We start from the raw sequence: 20,358 nt of genomic DNA on the forward strand, positions 1-20,358 counted from the left end.
TTTCTTTCAAGAAATTAATTTTCTAGTGAAGGAAAGAAACAGAGTGGACGCATGCAGCTCCTTCCCTCTTGAATCTGAGTGTGATAGTTGGAGCTGCCATGGCCATTGGGAGGTGTTAAGAGGAAGGAAGCAAAACCTCAATGGTAGGGATGGTGAAACAGAAAGTGAGAAAGACCTGGGAGCTCAAGGAACTGGTGAGTGTCCGGGAGCAGCCCTCTGACCCGACTTATTGTTGCAGGATGAAGAGAGGCCCCTGCCTGTTCTTGCCTCTGATGGTCTTATGTGTGTTCTTGCACTGAAACCATTCTTTTTCTTTTCCAGAATTAAATTTTATTTCACATTGATAGACACCGTGGAAAAGTTTTACATTTCCCCACAGTTCAGCACAACAGTTCAACAGAATCTCTCTTGCCATACCTCAGATCTGATTTGTATAACTGAAAGAGCAGTTTATATCCACCAAGGTAAAACAAAATGAGTCATTAAATGATTGTTTAAAACTTTTAAATCCACACATAAACATATGGCTTCATTATTAACATTCTATATAGTCCTTTACTAAGCTATTTCCAAGATCAATTAGAGCCCATTTATAAAGATGCATTTCTAACGTTGTTTTAGTTGGTGGGAACACAGGAGAAAAATTAACAACAGTTCAGAAATATCAAGCGTACATTTTTGCTACATATTAAACTGTGTGATAACTACATCATATGCACTGAGTTCTAAGTAACCTTTATAGTTGATCAATTTGTTTTCAAATAGTTTTTACCAAGCTAAAAAACTTGAGTGTGCAAAATCACATAATTGCTACCTTTATGTTTGCACAGAAACTAATTTTTAAAAAATCATCTGACTAAAGTGAAAATTTGCTGTCCACTGGCAGATAAAAGTAAACAAATTTTGCCCGGCCTGTGTGGCTCAGCAGTTGAGCATCGGCTTATGATCCAGGAGGTCAGGGTCCGATTCCCAGTCGGGGCACATGCTTGGGCTGGGGGCTCCATCCCCAGTGGGGGGCGTGCAGGAGGCGGCCGATCAGTGACTCTCATCATGGATGTTTCTCCCTCTCTCTCTCTCTCTTTCTCTCTCTCTCTCTCTGTCTCTCTCTCTCTATCTCCCTTCTTCTCTCTGAAATCAGTAAGGACATTTTTAAAATAAAATAAAATAAAATAAAATAAAATAAAATAAAAATAAAATATAATAATATAATAAAATAATGATTTGTTAATTGATTTTTTTTTTTGGAGATAGAAGAAGGGAGAGGGAGAGAGAAGGAACAATGGGAGAGGAAACCATCGATCGGCTGCCCCCTGGCCCCCCGACTAGGGACCGAGCCTGCAGCCCAGGTTTGCGCCCCTGCCCTGGAACAGAAGCCCCGGACCATTGGCGAGCAGGCCGGCTCTCTAACCACAGACCACACCGGCCAGGGCTCAAAATTTTTTTTAATTGATTTCTAATTTTATTCCATTTTGTTCGGAGAAAATACGTTGTGTTATTTCTATCTATCTTTTTCAATGTATTGATCTTTTTTATGTCGTAGACTATGATGTATCTTGGGGAACGTTCCGTGTGTCCTTGAGGATGTGGATTCTGCTATTAAGGGGCTGTTTCGTGTGTCAGCGTTCTGATTGCTCTATAATGTGGTTCAATATATTCTAGGTCGGTTATATTTCGATCTCTAGAAATACATATTTCTACCTATATTCCACCTTCTTTTTCCTAACTTTTGATATCCTATGTTCTATGTCAACCTTTACCCAGATAGGTCCCACATCTGAGGCTCTTCCTTTCTTTCTTGGCTGACCCTTTCCATCTGGCTGGGTCATTTTCCTTCCGTCTGACAGTGTCTGACTATTTTCAGTGGCGAATGTCTGTGGGTGATTCATTCTGTGAGTTTTATGACTGAGACAGTTGCTGTTTTCAAGTTCAACTTTGAGAGAGATTTGACCTGCACAAGGAACTCAGGGTTCTTTTCTGTTATCATTTGAAAGATATTTCCCGCGCCTCTTGCTTGCACTGGTTTACACGAGCAATCTCCTCTCCCCACTCCGTCTGCTCCTCGGCAGTTTCTCCCTGGCTGCTTGAAAGATCGTCTTCCCTTCAAGCAACCTTACTATGAAGTGTCTTGGTCTTGCCTCTTTCTCTCTCTCTCTTTTCCATGCTTGACTTTGTAAGGTTCGTGGGTGTGTGAATTTATAGTTTATCCAGTATGGAATATTGTGTTCTTTATTGCTTCAAATAGTGTTTCTAGTCACCCCCCCACACCCCACAACTTTTCCCGTTCAGTGCCCCAAATTATACACATTCGGGCCATTTGAAGTTGTCCTATAACTCAAAGACGTTCAGGTTGTTTTTCTGTCATTTTATCTTTGTGTTTCATGTTGAGTATCTTCCACCGCATTTTATGAAGCTCACTGATCTTTTCCTCTGTAGCATCTAATCTGCAGTGAACCTCAAACGGTGTGTTTTTGAATCTCAGATATGGTAGTTTTTGTTTGTAGAAGTTTAAATCTGTATGGCTTTTTAATGTTCCGTGTCTCCATTTAACATGTTCAGTGTTTCCTCTACCCTCATGAATAAGTGATGTATACTTATAAATAACATCCTTGTACCCGTGTCTGCAAATTACATCCCAGGGGCAATTTCAGGGCCAGGTTGGATGAACTGAGTTTTGTCATTGTAATGGCTCATGTTTTGCTGATTCTTTGCAGGAAATTTTTGATAGGTTTCCAGGTGTTGTGATACTTTTGCTTGTTTTCATTTTTGGATTCAATGAAGTTACTTGGACACCTTTCTATTCTTTCTCAACTTACTGTTACTCTTTTCCGTGGCACCAGAGCAGATTCTAGTCTGGGGCTAGTTTTCCAGCCACTGAGGAAAGCTCTCCTGACTCATTGATCTTCATCAGGAGCTTCTCCCCTCCGACTGGGGCACACTGGCGATGTGATAGTGTGTTGACTCTGTGGAATGTTCCCTCTAATGTCCTGGGTGGTTTTTTCTCCATTCTCACATGGTTTCCTCCCACATGTGTTCATCAGTCCTTTTAGGAACATTTGCAGACCCCCAGAGAGCTCTGTGTACAGCTCTGGCCTCTTCGATCTCTGCCTTCTAGACTTTTCTTTTGTCTTTGGTTCCCTTGGAAGCACACCGCGACTTGGAGAGCCATGTGCAAGAAGCTTTGGGGTGATCTCACTGCAAGGAAGCTTGGGAGGCAACACTGGGCAGACCGGCAATGTGGTGGCAATTGAGGACTCGACTAGAGGCTGTGAGGTCACTGTGAACTGAGGCAGGGCCTTGGCATCTGGGTGGGCAGCAGGCTGTCCCTGGGCCTCAGTCACTCTCAGGGAAAGGGCATAATGTTGCGGGAGGCAATTCTCAGGCTCAAAGGTACCTCCCAGTGAGGGCACAGCTGGGATCACCAGGGGACCCAGCAGCTGTGGGAGGGGGTGTCAGACGCTAGTTTGCTCCATGCAGAGTGCTGGGCTGCCATGGAGCCTGGGCTCTAGGAGCTCAGCTGAGCTGGGAGTTTCTGGGGATTAATCCAGAAAACTCTTCCAAGGAGGGGCCCAGTCACAGTTGTGTAGAAATTCAAGGGCTGTTGCTTATGGACACTGAATTCCGTCAGTCGGTCCTTTATTCAGGCCCTCTTTCCAGAAATGACACTGCGGCCCAGACACTCCAGGAACCGCAGTCCCGCCAGCCCTGAACACACTCTTGTCCCACCCTCTGCAGAGCTGCCTGAGACTGAAGGAGGGGACAGCTCGGAGACCTCAGAAATGGGACCTGGGCAGAGCCTATTCATGGCTTTGTCTCTGTCCCCCGGGGCTGAAGGAGAGTGTGACAGAGAAGGAGGTTTTTGTCTCACTTCCACATCTGCCTGTGTCACTGTGAGTCAATGCCAGCTGCTCCCACTGCTATCCCACACCTGACAGTAATAGTCGGCCTCGTCCTGGGCCTGCACCCCGCTGATGGTCAGGGTGGCCGTGTTCCCCGAGTTGGAGCCTGAGAATCGGTCAGGGATCCCCGAGGGCCGATTTTTATCATCATAGATGACCAGCACGGGGGCCTGGCCTGGCTTCTGCTGGTACCAGTAAGCATTTTTACTTCCAATGCTGTTTCCACCGCAGGAGATCCTGGCCGTCTGTCCGAGGCTCACGGAGACCGAGGATGGCTGTGTCAGCTCATAGGAGGCCACAGAGCCTGCAAGAGGGGGCAGGAGAGGTTAGATTGTGGCTGTGGGGCTCATGTCTAGGAAACCCCCCTGCCTGGCCTGGCCTGAGCTCCAGGCAGTCTCGTCCTCAGGGCAGCCCTCTCATCAGCCTCAGCCTCAGCAGCCTGTGGGCCTGGCTGGTGGATGGCCCCACTGAACAAGGAGAAAACCCCTGTGCCTCAGGCTCCCTCAGAGCCAGTGAGCACAGTGGGGGTTCACCCCACCAGCCCCACAGCCAGCAGCAGGGTCAGGAGCATCCAGCCCCCACAGTCAGCGCCCTGCTGAGCTCAGAGTCAGGGCCAGGCTTGTCCAGGGCCCTGGGCTGGGGTGGGTGTGAGCCTGGGTGCGGCACCTGTGCAGTGAGCCAGGAGGCCCAGGAGGAGAGGGGTCCAGGCCATGGTGGGGGTGCCCGATTCTGCTCCCTGAGGCCGAGGCTGGGCAGGTTTCCTCCCAGGCCTCTCTTATCCTCTAGTGGAGAGAGCTGCGGGGATGCAAATCAGCCAGGGTGCAGGGCCTGCCTGGGGGCTTTGTGGTTTCAGAGAAGAACTCAGCCCCCTGGGCCCTTGGCCCCGCCCTCCCTCCAGGGGATCCTCTCTCTTCTGTGGGTCCAATAGCCTGGGGCCGACATCTGCACCCCAGACTATGTTCTCTCCTTACTCCTGGGCTGGTCAGAGCAGACCTCAGGGGTCAAGTCTTTCTGCATTTTCTGAAGCCATTCTACTTGTGACTCTATGAATCTTAGATCGGGACAGTGACATAGTGACATTTTTTCCTTCAGGTGCTACGTCATGGTTCCAGCAACAAGGTTAACGCTGCCTGCATGTGACAATCTCCAGGGCTGCTCTAAAAACCTTGATGGCCATGCTTTTGGCGGGTGACTCTCTGCTGCCCCCTGGTGGTCCCTCCACACTGGCGGCTCAGGGGCATCATCCCGTGTCCAGGGGTAGATTCTGAGCCCACTGCTCAGGCGATTCCCTCATCCGTGGACTGCTGGCCCAGGGGAGGACCTGCTCTTCTCTCTGTGACCCCGCCTGTCCCTGACCACGCACAAGGGGCTCGTTGAACCTGCCCGTTGGGAGGAGGGGGGCTGTGTGGGTCCAGCCTATGGATGGCGATGCCATGAGCTAGGAGATCCTGAGGCCTTGCCCAGCCCATATTACTTGTAGGATCCAGCAGAGACATTTCCCCCACCAGGATCACTGCTGTCGCTGGACAGGCCCTGTGGTTCTTATGTTTTCAGGACGCACTTCAGCAAAAACCACCAGGGAACTTTGTGGAACAAGATGTATTAGTTCTCACAAGTCCTGGAGGGCACACACACAGTGAGGTCATGGGGGGGGGGGAAGAGAGAGAGAAGAGAGAACCTGGGGCTCTTTATTAGAGTCCCAGGGTGAGGTGCCCAGGTTTTTGGGGGTTCACTGTTATTGGCTAAACTGAAGCATAAAAGCAGGAATTAGGGCTAAGGAAGGGAGAAGCAGGGTCACTTAAACTGGCAGTCATCTAGGTTACCCAGGGCTTTCTGAAAGAGGGGCCTTCGTGGGTCGTTGCTCTGCTAGGAGCTCCTCTGGTGGTTTTGGGAGTAGCTGGGTCACACAGCTGGTAATGTTTATTCAAGGTGGAAGTCTTCCGAAATGGATGCCTCGGTAAGGAAATGCCTAATGTCAGGCACTTCAGTACAGGGGCAGGGTTCACCTGAGGCAATCTGCTGGTACCTGAGGGTCCTGGGTAGTCATCTGGGAGGGCCTGGGACTTGGCACTGGGGACACGGAACTCAGGGGATGGGTCTTCTTGGTGCTGGCTGAGGGCACAGGGCTAACGCGGGGCAGCTGTGGCTACTCCACCAAAGACAGAGACAGGAGAACGTCCATCCAGCAAATGCTTATTCAGAGCCACTTGGGCCGACACATTTTGTCCTGGGAGTTCAGCATGAAAAGACACAGTCCCTGCTTGAATGGAGTCCCTTTCCTGTGGGTGGGGCAGTTCAGTGACACGCTGGGTTTGCAGTCACAGTAGGCAGTTCCCACCACCTTCCACCCGTGCATTGCCCCCTCTATTTATTGAAAAGCTGGACACCCTTTCCAGTTCCCAGGTTGGCGGGTTGACCCTGTGACCCAGCCATGGCCCAAGGGGTGTAAGGTTCTGTTGGGTGATTTCTTTCAAGAAATTAATTTTCTAGTGAAGGAAAGAAACAGAGTGGACGCATGCAGCTCCTTCCCTCTTGAATCTGAGTGTGATAGTTGGAGCTGCCATGGCCATTGGGAGGTGTTAAGAGGAAGGAAGCAAAACCTCAACGGTAGGGATGGTGAAACAGAAAGTGAGAAAGACCTGGGAGCTCAAGGAACTGGTGAGTGTCCGGGAGCAGCCCTCTGACCCGACTTATTGTTGCAGGATGAAGAGAGGCCCCTGCCTGTTCTTGCCTCTGATGGTCTTATGTGTGTTCTTGCACTGAAACCATTCTTTTTCTTTTCCAGAATTAAATTTTATTTCACATTGATAGACACCTTGGAAAAGATTTACATTTCCCCAGAGTTCAGCACAACAGTTCAACGGAATCTCTCTTGCCATACCTCAGATCTGATTTGTATAACTGAAAGAGCAGTTTATATCCACCAAGGTAAAACAAAATGAGTCATTAAATGATTGTTTAAAAATTTTAAATCCACACATAAACATGTGGCTTCATTATTAACATTCTATATAGTCCTTTACTAAGCTATTTCCAAGATCAATTAGTGCCCATTTATAAAGATGCATTTCTAACGTTGTTTTAGTTGGTGGGAACACAGGAGAAAAATTAACAACAGTTCAGAAATATCAAGCGTACATTTTTGCTACATATTAAACTGTGTGATAACTACATCATATGCACTGAGTTCTAAGTAACCTTTATAGTTGATCAATTTGTTTTCAAATAGTTTTTACCACTAATCTAAAAAACTTGAGTGTGCAAAATCACATAATTGCTACCTTTATGTTTGCACAAAAACTAATTTTTAAAAAATCATCTGACTAAAGTGAAAATTTGCTGTCCACTGGCAGATAAAAGTAAACAAATTTTGCCCGGCCAGTGTGGCTCAGCAGGTGAGCATCGGCTTATGATCCAGGAGGTCAGGGTCCAATTCCCAGTCGGGGCACAGGCCTGGGCTGGGGGCTCCATCCCCAGTGGGGGGCGTGCAGGAGGCGGCCGATCAGTGACTCTCATCATGGATGTTTCTCTCCCTCCCTCTCCCTTCCTCTGTCTGAAATCAATAAAGACATATTTAAAATAAAAGAAAAGAAAAGAAAAGAAAATAATGAAATAAAGATTTTTTAATTGATTTTTTTTTTTAGAGATAGAAGAAGGGAGAGGGAGAGAGAAGGAACAATGGGAGAGGAAACCATCGATCGGCTGCCCCCTGGCCCCCCGACTAGGGACCGAGCCTGCAGCCCAGGTTTGCGCCCCTGACCTGGAACAGAAGCCCCAGACCATTGGTGACCAGGCCGGCTCTCTAACCACTGACCACACCGGCCAGGGCTCAAAATTTTTTTAATTGATTTCTAATTTTATTCCATTTTGTTCGGAGAAAATACGTTGTGTTATTTCTATCTATCTTTTTCAATGTATTGATCTTTTTTATGTCGTAGACTATGATGTATCTTGGGGAACGTTCCGTGTGTCCTTGAGGATGTGGATTCTGCTATTAAGGGGCTGTTTCGTGTGTCTGCGTTCTGATTGCTCTCTAATGTGGTTCAATATATTCTAGATCGGTTATATTTTGATCTCTAGAAATACATATTTCTACCTATATTCCACCTTCTTTTTCCTAACTTTTGATATCCTATCTTCTATGTCAACCTTTACCCACATAGGTCCCATATCTGAGGCTCTTCCTTTCTTTCTTGGCTGACCCTTTCCATCTGGCTGGGTCATTTTCCTTCCGTCTGACAGTGTCTGACTATTTTCAGTGGCGAATGTCTGTGGGTGATTCATTCTGTGAGTTTTATGACTGAGACAGTTGCTGTTTTCAAGTTCAACTTTGAGACAGATTTGACCTGCACAAGGAACTCAGGGTTCTTTTCTGTTATCATTTGAAAGATATTTCCCGCGCCTCTTGCTTGCACTGGTTTACACGAGCAATCTCCTCTCCCCACTCCGTCTGCTCCTCGGCAGTTTCTCCCTGGCTGCTTGAAAGATCGTCTTCCCTTCAAGCAACCTTACTATGAAGTGTCTTGGTCTTCCCTCTTTCTCTCTCTCTCTCTTTTCCATGCTTGACTTTGTAAGGTTGGTGGGTGTGTGAATTTAAAGTTTATCCAGTATGGAATATTGTGTTCTTTATTGCTTCAAATAGTGTTTCTAGTCATCCCCCCACACCCCGCAACTTTTCCCGTTCAGTGCCCCAAATTATACACATTCGGGCCATTTGAAGTTGTCCTATAACTCAAAGATGTTCAGGTTGTTTTTCTGTCATTTTATCTTTGTGTTTCATGTTGAGCATCTTCCATCGCATTTTATCAAGTTCACTAATCTTTTCCTCTGCAGCATCTAATCTGCTGTGAACCTCAAACGGTGTGTTTTTGAATCTCAGATAGGGTAGTTTTTGTTTGTAGAAGTTTAAATCTGTATGGCTTTTTAATGTTCCGTGTCTCCATTTAACATGTTCAGTGTTTCCTCTACCCTCATGAACAAGTAATGTATAGTTATAAATAACATCCTTGTACCCGTGTCTGCAAATTACATCCCAGGGGCAATTTCAGGGCCAGGTTGGATGAACTGAGTTTTGTCATTGTAATGGCTCATGTTTTGCTGATTCTTTGCAGGAAATTTTTGATAGGTTTCCAGGTGTTGTGATACTTTTGCTTGTTTTCATTTTTGGATTCAATGAAGTTACTTGGACACCTTTCTATTCTTTCTCAACTTACTGTTACTCTTTTCCGTGGCACCAGAGCAGATTCTAGTCTGGGGCTAGTTTTCCAGCCACTGAGGAAAGCTCTCCTGACTCATTGACCTTCATCAGGAGCTTCTCCCCTCCGACTGGGGCACACTGGCGATGTGATAGTGTGTTGACTCTGTGGAATGTTCCCTCTAATGTCCTGGGTGGTTTTTTCTCCATTTTCACATGGTTTCCTCCCACATGTGTTCATCATTCCTTTTAGGAACATTTGCAGACCCCCAGAGAGCTCTGTGTGCAGCTCTGGCCTCTTCGATCTCTGCCTTCTAGACTTTTCTTTTCTCTTTGGTTCCCTTGGAAGCACACCGCGACTTGGAGAGCCATGTGCAAGAAGCTTTGGGGTGATCTCTCTGCAAGGAAGCTTGGGAGGCAACACTGTGCAGACCGGCAATGTGGTGGCAATTGAGGACTCGACTAGAGGCTGTGAGGTCACTGTGAACTGAGGCAGGGCCTTGGCATCTGGGTGGGCAGCAGGCTGTCACTGGGCCTCAGTCACTCTCAGGGAAAGGGCATAATGTTGCGGGAGGCAATTCTCAGGCTCAAAGGTACCTCCCAGTGAGGGCACAGCTGGGATCACCAGGGGACCCAGCAGCTGTGGGAGGGGGTGTCAGACGCTAGTTTGCTCCATGCAGAGTGCTGGGCTGCCATGGAGCCTGGGCTCTAGGAGCTCAGCTGAGCTGGGAGTTTCTGGGGATTAATCCAGAAAACTCTTCCAAGGAGGGGCCCAGTCACCGTTGTGTAGAAATTCAAGGGTTGTTGCTTATGGACACTGAATTCCGTCAGTCGGTCCTTTATTCAGGCCCTCTTTCCAGAAATGACACTGCGGCCCAGACACTCCAGGAACCGCAGTCCCGCCAGCCCTGAAGCCACTCTTGTCCCACCCTCTGCAGAGCTGCCTAAGGCTGAAGGAGGGGACAGCTCGGAGACCTCAGAAATGGGACCTGGGCAGAGCCTATTCATGGCTTTGTCTCTGTCCCCCGGGGCTGAAGGAGAGTGTGACAGAGAAGGAGGTTTTTGTCTCACTTCCACATCTGCCTGTGTCACTGTGAACATTAGCACCGCTATCCCACACCTGACAGTAATAGTCGGCCTCGTCCTGGGCCTGCACCCCGCTGATGGTCAGGGTGGCCGTGTTCCCCGAGTTGGAGCCTGAGAATCGGTCAGGGATCCCTGAGGGCCGGCTGTTATCTCTATAGATGACCAGCACGGGGGCCTGCCTGGCTTCTGCTGGTACCAGTAAGAATATTTATTTCCAATGCCGTTTCCACCGCAGGAGATCCTGGCCGTCTGTCCGAGGCTCACGGAGACCGAGGATGGCTGTGTCAGCTCATAGGAGGCCACAGAGCCTCCAAGAGGGGGCAGGAGAGGTTAGATTGTGGCTGAGGGGCTCATGTCTAGGAAACCCCCCTGCCTGGCCTGGCCTGAGCTCCAGGCAGTCTCTGTCCTCAGGGCAGCCCTCTCATCAGCCTCAGCCTCAGCCTCAGCAGCCTGTGGGCCTGGCTGGTGGATGGCCCCACTGAACAAGGCGAAAACCCCTGTGCCTCAGGCTCCCTCAGAGCCAGTGAGCACAGTGGGGGTTCACCCCACCAGCCCCACAGCCAGCAGCAGGGTCAGGAGCATCCAGCCCCCACAGGCAGCGCCCTGCTGAGCTCAGAGTCCGGACCAGGCTAGTCCAGGGCCCTGGGCTGGGGTGGGTGTGAGCCTGGGTGCGGCACCTGTGCAGTGAGCCAGGAGGCCCAGGAGGAGAGGGGTCCAGGCCATGGTGGGGGTGCCCGATTCTGCTCCCTGAGGCCGAGGCTGGGCAGGTTTCCTCCCAGGCCTCTCTTATCCTCTAGTGGAGAGACCTGCGGGGATGCAAATCAGCCAGGGTGCAGGGCCTGCCTGGGGGCTTTGTGGTTTCAGAGAAGAACTCAGCCCCCTGGGCCCTTGGCCCCGCCCTCCCTCCAGGGGATCCTCTCTCTTCTGTGGGTCCAATAGCCTGGGGCCGACATCTGTACCCCAGACTATGTTCTCTCCTTACTCCTGGGCTGGTCAGAGCAGACCTCAGGGGTCAAGTCTTTCTGCATTTTCTGAAGCCATTCTACATGTGACACTATGAATCTTAGATCGGGACAGTGACATAGTGACATTTTTTCCTTCAGGTGCTACGTCATGTTTCCAGCAACATGGTTAATGCTGCCTGCATGTGACAATCTCCAGGGCTGCTCTAAAAACCTTGATGGCCATGCTTTTGGCGGGTGACTCTCTGCTGCCCCCTGGTGGTCCCTCCACACTGGCGGCTCAGGGGCATCATCCCGTGTCCAGGGGTAGATTCTGAGCCCACTGCTCAGGCGATTCCCTCATCCGTGGACTGCTGGCCCAGGGGAGGACCTGCTCTTCTCTCTGTGACCCCGCCTGTCCCTGACCACGCACAAGGGGCTCAGAGCACTCATGGAAACCTGAACCTGCCCGTTGGGAGGAGGGGGGCTGTGTGGGTCCAGCCTATGGATGGCGATGCCATGAGCTAGGAGATCCTGAGGCCTTGCCCAGCCCATATTACTTGTAGGATCCAGCAGAGACATTTCCCCCACCAGGATCACTGCTGTCGCTGGACAGGCCCTGTGGTTCTTATGTTTTCAGGACGCACTTCAGCAAAAACCACCAGGGAACTTTGTGGAACAAGATGTATTAGTTCTCACAAGTCCTGGAGGGCACACACACAGTGAGGTCATGGGGGGGGGGCTGGGGGGAGGGAGAGAGGAGAGAGAACCTGGGGTCTTTATTAGAGTCCCAGGGTGGGGTGCCCAGGTTTTTTGGGTGTTCACTGTTATTGGCTAAACTGAAGCATAAAAGCAGGAATTAGGGCTAAGGAAGGGAGAAGCAGGGTCACTTAAACTGGCAGTCATCTAGGTTACCCAGGGCTTTCTGAAAGAGGGGCCTTCGTGGGTCGTTGCTCTGCTAGGAGCTCCTCTGGTGGTTTTGGGAGTAGCTGGGTCACACAGCTGGTAATGTTTATTCAAGGTGGAAGTCTTCCGAAATGGATGCCTCGGTAAGGAAATGCTTAATGTCAGGCACTTCAGTACAGGGGCAGGGTTCACCTGAGGCAATCTGCAGGTACCTGAGGGTCCTGGGTAGTCATCTGGGAGGGCCTGGGACTTGGCACTGGGGACACGGAACTCGGGATGGGCCTTCTTGGTGCTGGCTGAGGGCACAGGGCTAACGCGGGGCAACTGTGGCTACTCCACCAAAGACAGAGACAGGAGAACGTCCATCCAGCAAATGCTTATTCAGAGCCACTTGGGTCGACACATTTTGTCCTGGGAGTTCAGCATGAAAAGACACAGTCCCTGCTTGAATGGAGTCCCTTTCCTGTGGGTGGGGCAGTTCAGTGACACGCTGGGTTTGCAGTCACAGTAGGCAGTTCCCACCACCTTCCACCCGTGCATTGCCCCCGCTATTTATTGAAAAGCTGGACACCCTTTCCAGTTCCCAGGTTGGCGGGTTGACCCTGTGACCCAGCCGTGGCCCAAGGGGTGTAAGGTCCTGTTGGGTGATTTCTTTCAAGAAATTAATTTTCTAGTGAAGGAAAGAAACAGAGTGGACGCATGCAGCTCCTTCCCTCTTGAATCTGAGTGTGATAGTTGGAGCTGCCATGGCCATTGGGAGGTGTTAAGAGGAAGGAAGCAAAACCTCAACGGTAGGGATGGTGAAACAGAAAGTGAGAAAGACCTGGGAGCTCAAGGAACTGGTGAGTGTCCGGGAGCAGCCCTCTGACCCGACTTATTGTTGCAGGATGAAGAGAGGCCCCTGCCTGTTCTTGCCTCTGATGGTCTTATGTGTGTTCTTGCACTGAAACCATTCTTTTTTTTTTCCACAATTAAATTTTATTTCACATTGATAGACACCGTGGAAAAGTTTTACATTTCCCCACAGTTCAGCACAACAGTTCAACGGAATCTCTCTTGTCATACTTCAGATCTTGCTGATTTGTATAACTGAAAGAGCAGTTTATATCCACCAAGGTAAAACAAAATGAGTCATTAAATGATTGTTTAAAAATTTTAAATCCACACATAAACATGTGGCTTCATTATTAACATTCTATATAGTCCCTTACTAAGCTATTTCCAAGATCAATTAATGCCCATTTATAAAGATGCATTTCTAACGTTGTTTTAGTTGGTGGGAACACAGGAGAAAAATTAACAACAGTTCAGGAATATCAAGCGTACATTTTTGCTACATATTAAACTGTGTGATAACTACATCAAATGTATTGAGTTCTAAGTAACCTTTATAGTTGATCAATTTGTTTTCAAATAGTTTTTACCAAGCTAAGAAACTTGAGTGTGCAAAATCACATAATTGCTACTTTTATGTTTGCACAGAAACTAATTTTTAAAAAATCATCTGACTAAAGTGAAAATTTGCTGTCCACTGGCAGATAAAAGTAAACAAATTTTGCCCGGCCTGTGTGGCTCAGCAGTTGAGCATCGGCTTATGATCCAGGAGGTCAGGGTCCGATTCCCAGTCGGGGCACATGCTTGGGCTGGGGGCTCCATCCCCAGTGGGGGGCGTGCAGGAGGCGGCCGATCAGTGACTCTCATCATGGATGTTTCTCCCTCTCTCTCTCTCTCTTTCTCTCTCTCTCTGTCTCTCTCTCTCTATCTCCCTTCTTCTCTCTGAAATCAGTAAGGACATTTTTAAAATAAAATAAAATAAAATAAAATAAAATAAAAATAAAATATAATAATATAATAAAATAATGATTTTTTAATTGATTTTTTTTTTTGGAGATAGAAGAAGGGAGAGGGAGAGAGAAGGAACAATGGGAGAGGAAACCATCGATCGGCTGCCCCCTGGCCCCCCGACTAGGGACCGAGCCTGCAGCCCAGGTTTGCGCCCCTGCCCTGGAACAGAAGCCCCGGACCATTGGCGAGCAGGCCGGATCTCTAACCACTGACCACAACGGCCAGGGCTCAAAATTTTTTTTAATTGATTTCTAATTTTATTCCATTTTGTTCGGAGAAAATACGTTGTGTTATTTCTATCTATCTTTTTCAATGTATTGATCTTTTTTATGTCGTAGACTATGATGTATCTTGGGGAACGTTCCGTGTGTCCTTGAGGATGTGGATTCTGCTATTAAGGGGCTGTTTCGTCTGTCTGCGTCCTGATTGCTCTATAATGTGGTTCAATATATTCTAGATCGGTTATATTTTGATCTCTAGAAATACATATTTCTACCTATATTCCACCTTCTTTTTCCTAACTTTTGATATCCTATCTTCTATGTCAACCTTTACCCACATAGGTCCCACATCTGAGGCTCTTCCTTTCCTTCTTGGCTGACCCTTTCCATCTGGCTGGGTCATTTTCCTTCCGTCTGACAGTGTCTGACTATTTTCAGTGGCGAATGTCTGTGGGTGATTCATTCTGTGAGTTTTATGTCTGAGACAGTTGCTGTTTTCAAGTTCAACTTTGAGACAGATTTGACCTGCACAAGGAACTCAGGGTTCTTTTCTGTTATCATTTGAAAGATATTTCCCACGCCTCTTGCTTGCACTGGTTTACACGAGCAATCTCCTCTCCCCACTCCGTCTGCTCCTCGGCAGTTTCTCCCTGGCTTCTTGAAAGATCGTCTTCCCTTCAAGCAATCTTACTATGAAGTGTCTTGGTCTTCCCTCTTTCTCTCTCTCTCTTTTCCATGCTTGACTTTGTAAGGTTGGTGGGTGTGTGAATTTAAAGTTTATCCAGTATGGAATATTGTGTTCTTTATTGCTTCAAATAGTGTTTCTAGTCACCCCCCCACACCCCACAACTTTTCCCGTTCAGTGCCCCAAATTATACACATTCGGGCCATTTGAAGTTGTCCTATAACTCAAAGACGTTCAGGTTGTTTTTCTGTCATTTTATCTTTGTGTTTCATGTTGAGTATCTTCCACCGCATTTTATGAAGTTCACTGATCTTTTCCTCTGTAGCATCTAATCTGCAGTGAACCTTAAACGGTGTGTTTTTGAATCTCAGATAGGGTAGTTTTTGTTTGTAGAAGTTTAAATCTGTATGGCTTTTTAATGTTCCGTGTCTCCATTTAACATGTTCAGTGTTTCCTCTACCCTCATGAATAAGTGATGTATAGTTATAAATAACATCCTTGTACCCGTGTCTGCAAATTACATCCCAGGGGCAATTTCAGGGCCAGGTTGGATGAACTGAGTTTTGTCATTGTAATGGCTCATGTTTTGCTGATTCTTTGCAGGAAATTTTTGATAGGTTTCCAGGTGTTGTGATACTTTTGCTTGTTTTCATTTTTGGATTCAATGAAGTTACTTGGACACCTTTCTATTCTTTCTCAACTTACTGTTACTCTTTTCCGTGGCACCAGAGCAGATTCTAGTCTGGGGCTAGTTTTCCAGCCACTGAGGAAAGCTCTCCTGACTCATTGATCTTCATCAGGAGCTTCTCCCCTCCGACTGGGGCACACTGGCGATGTGATAGTGTGTTGACTCTGTGGAATGTTCCCTCTAATGTCCTGGGTGGTTTTTTCTCCATTCTCACATGGTTTCCTCCCACATGTGTTCATCAGTCCTTTTAGGAACATTTGCAGACCCCCAGAGAGCTCTGTGTACAGCTCTGGCCTCTTCGATCTCTGCCTTCTAGACTTTTCTTTTCTCTTTGGTTCCCTTGGAAGCACACCGTGACTTGGAGAGCCACGTGCAAGAAGCTTTGGGGTGATCTCACTGCAAGGAAGCCTGGGAGGCAACACTGGGCAGACCGGCAATGTGGTGGCAATTGAGGACCCGACTAGAGGCTGCGAGGTCACTGTGAACTGAGGCAGGGCCTTGGCATCTGGGTGGGAAGCAGGCTGTCACTGGGCCTCAGTCACTCTCAGGGAAAGGGCATAATGTTGCGGGAGGCAATTCTCAGGCTCAATGGTACCTCCCAGTGAGGGCACAGCTGGGATCACCAGGGGACCCAGCAGCTGTGGGAGGGGGTGTCAGACGCTAGTTTGCTCCATGCAGAGTGCTGGGCTACCATGGAGCCTGGGCTCTAGGAGCTCAGCTGAGCTGGGAGTTTCTGGGGATTAATCCAGAAAACTCTTCCAAGGAGGGGCCCAGTCACAGTTGTGTAGAAACTCAAGGGCTGTTGCTTATGGACACTGAATTCCGTCAGTCGGTCCTTTATTCAGGCCCTCTTTCCAGAAATGACACTGCGGCCCAGACACTCCAGGAACCGCAGTCCCGCCAGCCCTGAAGCCACTCTTGTCCCACCCTCTGCAGAGCTGCCTGAGGCTGAAGGAGGGGACAGCTCGGAGACCTCAGAAATGGGACCTGGGCAGAGCCTATTCATGGCTTTGTCTCTGTCCCCCGGGGCTGAAGGAGAGTGTGACAGAGAAGGAGGTTTTTGTCTCACTTCCACATCTGCCTGTGTCACTGTGAACATTAGCACCGCTATCCCACACCTGACAGTAATAGTCGGCCTCGTCCTGGGCCTGCACCCCGCTGATGGTCAGGGTGGCCGTGTTCCCCGAGTTGGAGCCTGAGAATCGGTCAGGGATCCCTGAGGGCCGGCTGTTATCTCTATAGATGACCAGCACGGGGGCCTGGCCTGGCTTCTGCTGGTACCAGTAAGAATATTTATTTCCAATGTCGTTTCCACCGCAGGAGATCCTGGCCGTCTGTCCGAGGCTCACGGAGACCGAGGATGGCTGTGTCAGCTCATAGGAGGCCACAGAGCCTGCAAGAGGGGGCAGGAGAGGTTAGATTGTGGCTGAGGGGCTCATGTCTAGGAAACCCCCCTGCCTGGCCTGGCCTGAGCTCCAGGCAGTCTCTGTCCTCAGGGCAGCCCTCTCATCAGCCTCAGCCTCAGCCTCAGCAGCCTGTGGGCCTGGCTGGTGGATGGCCCCACTGAACAAGGCGAAAACCCCTGTGCCTCAGGCTCCCTCAGAGCCAGTGAGCACAGTGGGGGTTCACCCCACCAGCCCCACAGCCAGCAGCAGGGTCAGGAGCATCCAGCCCCCACAGTCAGCGCCCTGCTGAGCTCAGAGTCAGGGCCAGGCTTGTCCAGGGCCCTGGGCTGGGGTGGGTGTGAGCCTGGGTGCGGCACCTGTGCAGTGAGCCAGGAGGCCCAGGAGGAGAGGGGTCCAGGCCATGGTGGGGGTGCCCGATTCTGCTCCCTGAGGCCGAGGCTGGGCAGGTTTCCTCCCAGGCCTCTCTTATCCTCTAGTGGAGAGACCTGCGGGGATGCAAATCAGCCAGGGTGCAGGGCCTGCCTGGGGGCTTTGTGGTTTCAGAGAAGAACTCAGCCCCCTGGGCCCTTGGCCCCACCCTCCCTCCAGGGGATCCTCTCTCTTCTGTGGGTCCAATAGCCTGGGGCCGACATCTGCACCCCAGACTATGTTCTCTCCTTACTCCTGGGCTGGTCAGAGCAGACCTCAGGGGTCAAGTCTTTCTGCATTTTCTGAAGCCATTCTACATGTGACACTATGAATCTTAGATCGGGACAGTGACATAGTGACATTTTTTCCTTCAGGTGCTACGTCATGTTTCCAGCAACATGGTTAATGCTGCCTGCATGTGACAATCTCCAGGGCTGCTCTAAAAACCTTGATGGCCATGCTTTTGGCGGGTGACTCTCTGCTGCCCCCTGGTGGTCCCTCCACACTGGCGGCTCAGGGGCATCATCCCGTGTCCAGGGGTAGATTCTGAGCCCACTGCTCAGGCGATTCCCTCATCCGTGGACTGCTGGCCCAGGGGAGGACCTGCTCTTCTCTCTGTGACCCCGCCTGTCCCTGACCACGCACAAGGGGCTCAGAGCACTCATGGAAACCTGAACCTGCCCGTTGGGAGGAGGGGGGCTGTGTGGGTCCAGCCTATGGATGGCGATGCCATGAGCTAGGAGATCCTGAGGCCTGGCCCAGCCCATATTACTTGTAGGATCCAGCAGAGACATTTCCCCCACCAGGATCACTGTTGTCACTGGACAGGCCCTGTGGTTCTTATGTTTTCAGGACCCACTTCAGCAAAAACCACCAGGGAACTTTCTGGAACAAGATGTATTAGTTCTCACAAGTCCTGGAGGGCACACACACAGTGAGGTCATGGGGAGGGGGGTAGAGAGAGAGAGAGAGAGAGAGAGAAGAGAGAACCTGGGGCTCTTTATTAGAGTCCCAGGGTGGGGTGCCCAGGTTTTTGGGGGTTCACTGTTATTGGCTAAACTGAAGCATAAAAGCAGGAATTAGGGCTAAGGAAGGGAGAAGCAGGGTCACTTAAACTGGCAGTCATCTAGGTTACCCAGGGCTTTCTGAAAGAGGGGCCTTCGTGGCTGGGTTGCTCTGCTAGGAGCTCCTCTGGTGGTTTTGGGAGTAGCTGGGTCACACAGCTGGTAATGTTTATTCAAGGTGGAAGTCTTCCGAAATGGATGCCTCGGTAAGGAAATGCTTAATGTCAGGCACTTCAGTACAGGGGCAGGGTTCACCTGAGGCAATCTGCAGGTACCTGAGGGTCCTGGGTAGTCATCTGGGAGGGCCTGGGACTTGGCACTGGGGACACGGAACTCGGGGGATGGGTCTTCTGGGTGCTGGCTGAGGGCACAGGGCTAACGCGGGACAGCTGTGGCTACTCCACCAAAGACAGAGACAGGAGAACGTCCATCCAGCAAATGCTTATTCAGAGCCACTTGGGTCGACACATTTTGTCCTGGGAGTTCAGCATGAAAAGACACAGTCCCTGCTTGAATGGAGTCCCTTTCCTGTGGGTGGGGCAGTTCAGTGACACGCTGGGTTTGCAGTCACAGTAGGCAGTTCCCACCACCTTCCACCCGTGCATTGCCCCCGCTATTTATTGAAAAGCTGGACACCCTTTCCAGTTCCCAGGTTGGCGGGTTGACCCTGTGACCCAGCCGTGGCCCAAGGGGTGTAAGGTTCTGTTGGGTGATTTCTTTCAAGAAATTAATTTTCTAGTGAAGGAAAGAAACAGACTGGACGCATGCAGCTCCTTCCCTCTTGATTCTGAGTGTGATAGTTGGAGCTGCCATGGCCATTGGGAGGTGTTAAGAGGAAGGAAGCAAAACCTCAACGGTAGGGATGGTGAAACAGAAAGTGAGAAAGACCTGGGAGCTCAAGGAACTGGTGAGTGTCCGGGAGCAGCCCTCTGACCCGACTTATTGTTGCAGGATGAAGAGAGGCCCCTGCCTGTTCTTGCCTCTGATGGTCTTATGTGTGTTGTTGCACTGAAACCATTCTTTTTCTTTTCCAGAATTAAATTTTATTTCACATTGATAGACACCGTGGAAAAGTTTTACATTTCCCCACAGTTCAGCACAACAGTTCAACAGAATCTCTCTTGCCATACCTCAGATCTGATTTGTATAACTGAAAGAGCAGTTTATATCCACCAAGGTAAAACAAAATGAGTCATTAAATGATTGTTTAAAACTTTTAAATCCACACATAAACATATGGCTTCATTATTAACATTCTATATAGTCCTTTACTAAGCTATTTCCAAGATCAATTAGAGCCCATTTATAAAGATGCATTTCTAACGTTGTTTTAGTTGGTGGGAACACAGGAGAAAAATTAACAACAGTTCAGAAATATCAAGCGTACATTTTTGCTACATATTAAACTGTGTGATAACTACATCATATGCACTGAGTTCTAAGTAACCTTTATAGTTGATCAATTTGTTTTCAAATAGTTTTTACCAAGCTAAAAAACTTGAGTGTGCAAAATCACATAATTGCTACCTTTATGTTTGCACAGAAACTAATTTTTAAAAAATCATCTGACTAAAGTGAAAATTTGCTGTCCACTGGCAGATAAAAGTAAACAAATTTTGCCCGGCCTGTGTGGCTCAGCAGTTGAGCATCGGCTTATGATCCAGGAGGTCAGGGTCCGATTCCCAGTCGGGGCACATGCTTGGGCTGGGGGCTCCATCCCCAGTGGGGGGCGTGCAGGAGGCGGCCGATCAGTGACTCTCATCATGGATGTTTCTCTCCCTCCCTCTCCCTTCCTCTGTCTGAAATCAATAAAGACATATTTAAAATAAAATAAAATAAAATAAAATAAAATAAAATAAAATAAAATAAAATAATAATGAAATAAAGATTTTTTAATTGATTTTTTTTTTTAGAGATAGAAGAAGGGAGAGGGAGAGAGAAGGAACAATGGGAGAGGAAACCATCGATCGGCTGCCCCCTGGCGCCCCGACTAGGGACCGAGCCTGCAGCCCAGGTTT

General features: G+C 49.1%; 1 gene segment (V, D, J or C); it reads right to left on the reverse strand.

Moving 5' to 3' along the window:
* The window catches only part of LOC308550065 (immunoglobulin lambda variable 1-40-like), a 429,946-nt gene that overhangs the window by 15,348 nt on the left and 394,240 nt on the right, over window positions 1-20,358 (reverse strand).

The sequence above is a fragment of the Miniopterus schreibersii genome, assembly GCF_964146895.1.
Source record: "Miniopterus schreibersii genome assembly, chromosome: 20".
Lineage (NCBI taxonomy): Eukaryota > Metazoa > Chordata > Mammalia > Chiroptera > Miniopteridae > Miniopterus > Miniopterus schreibersii.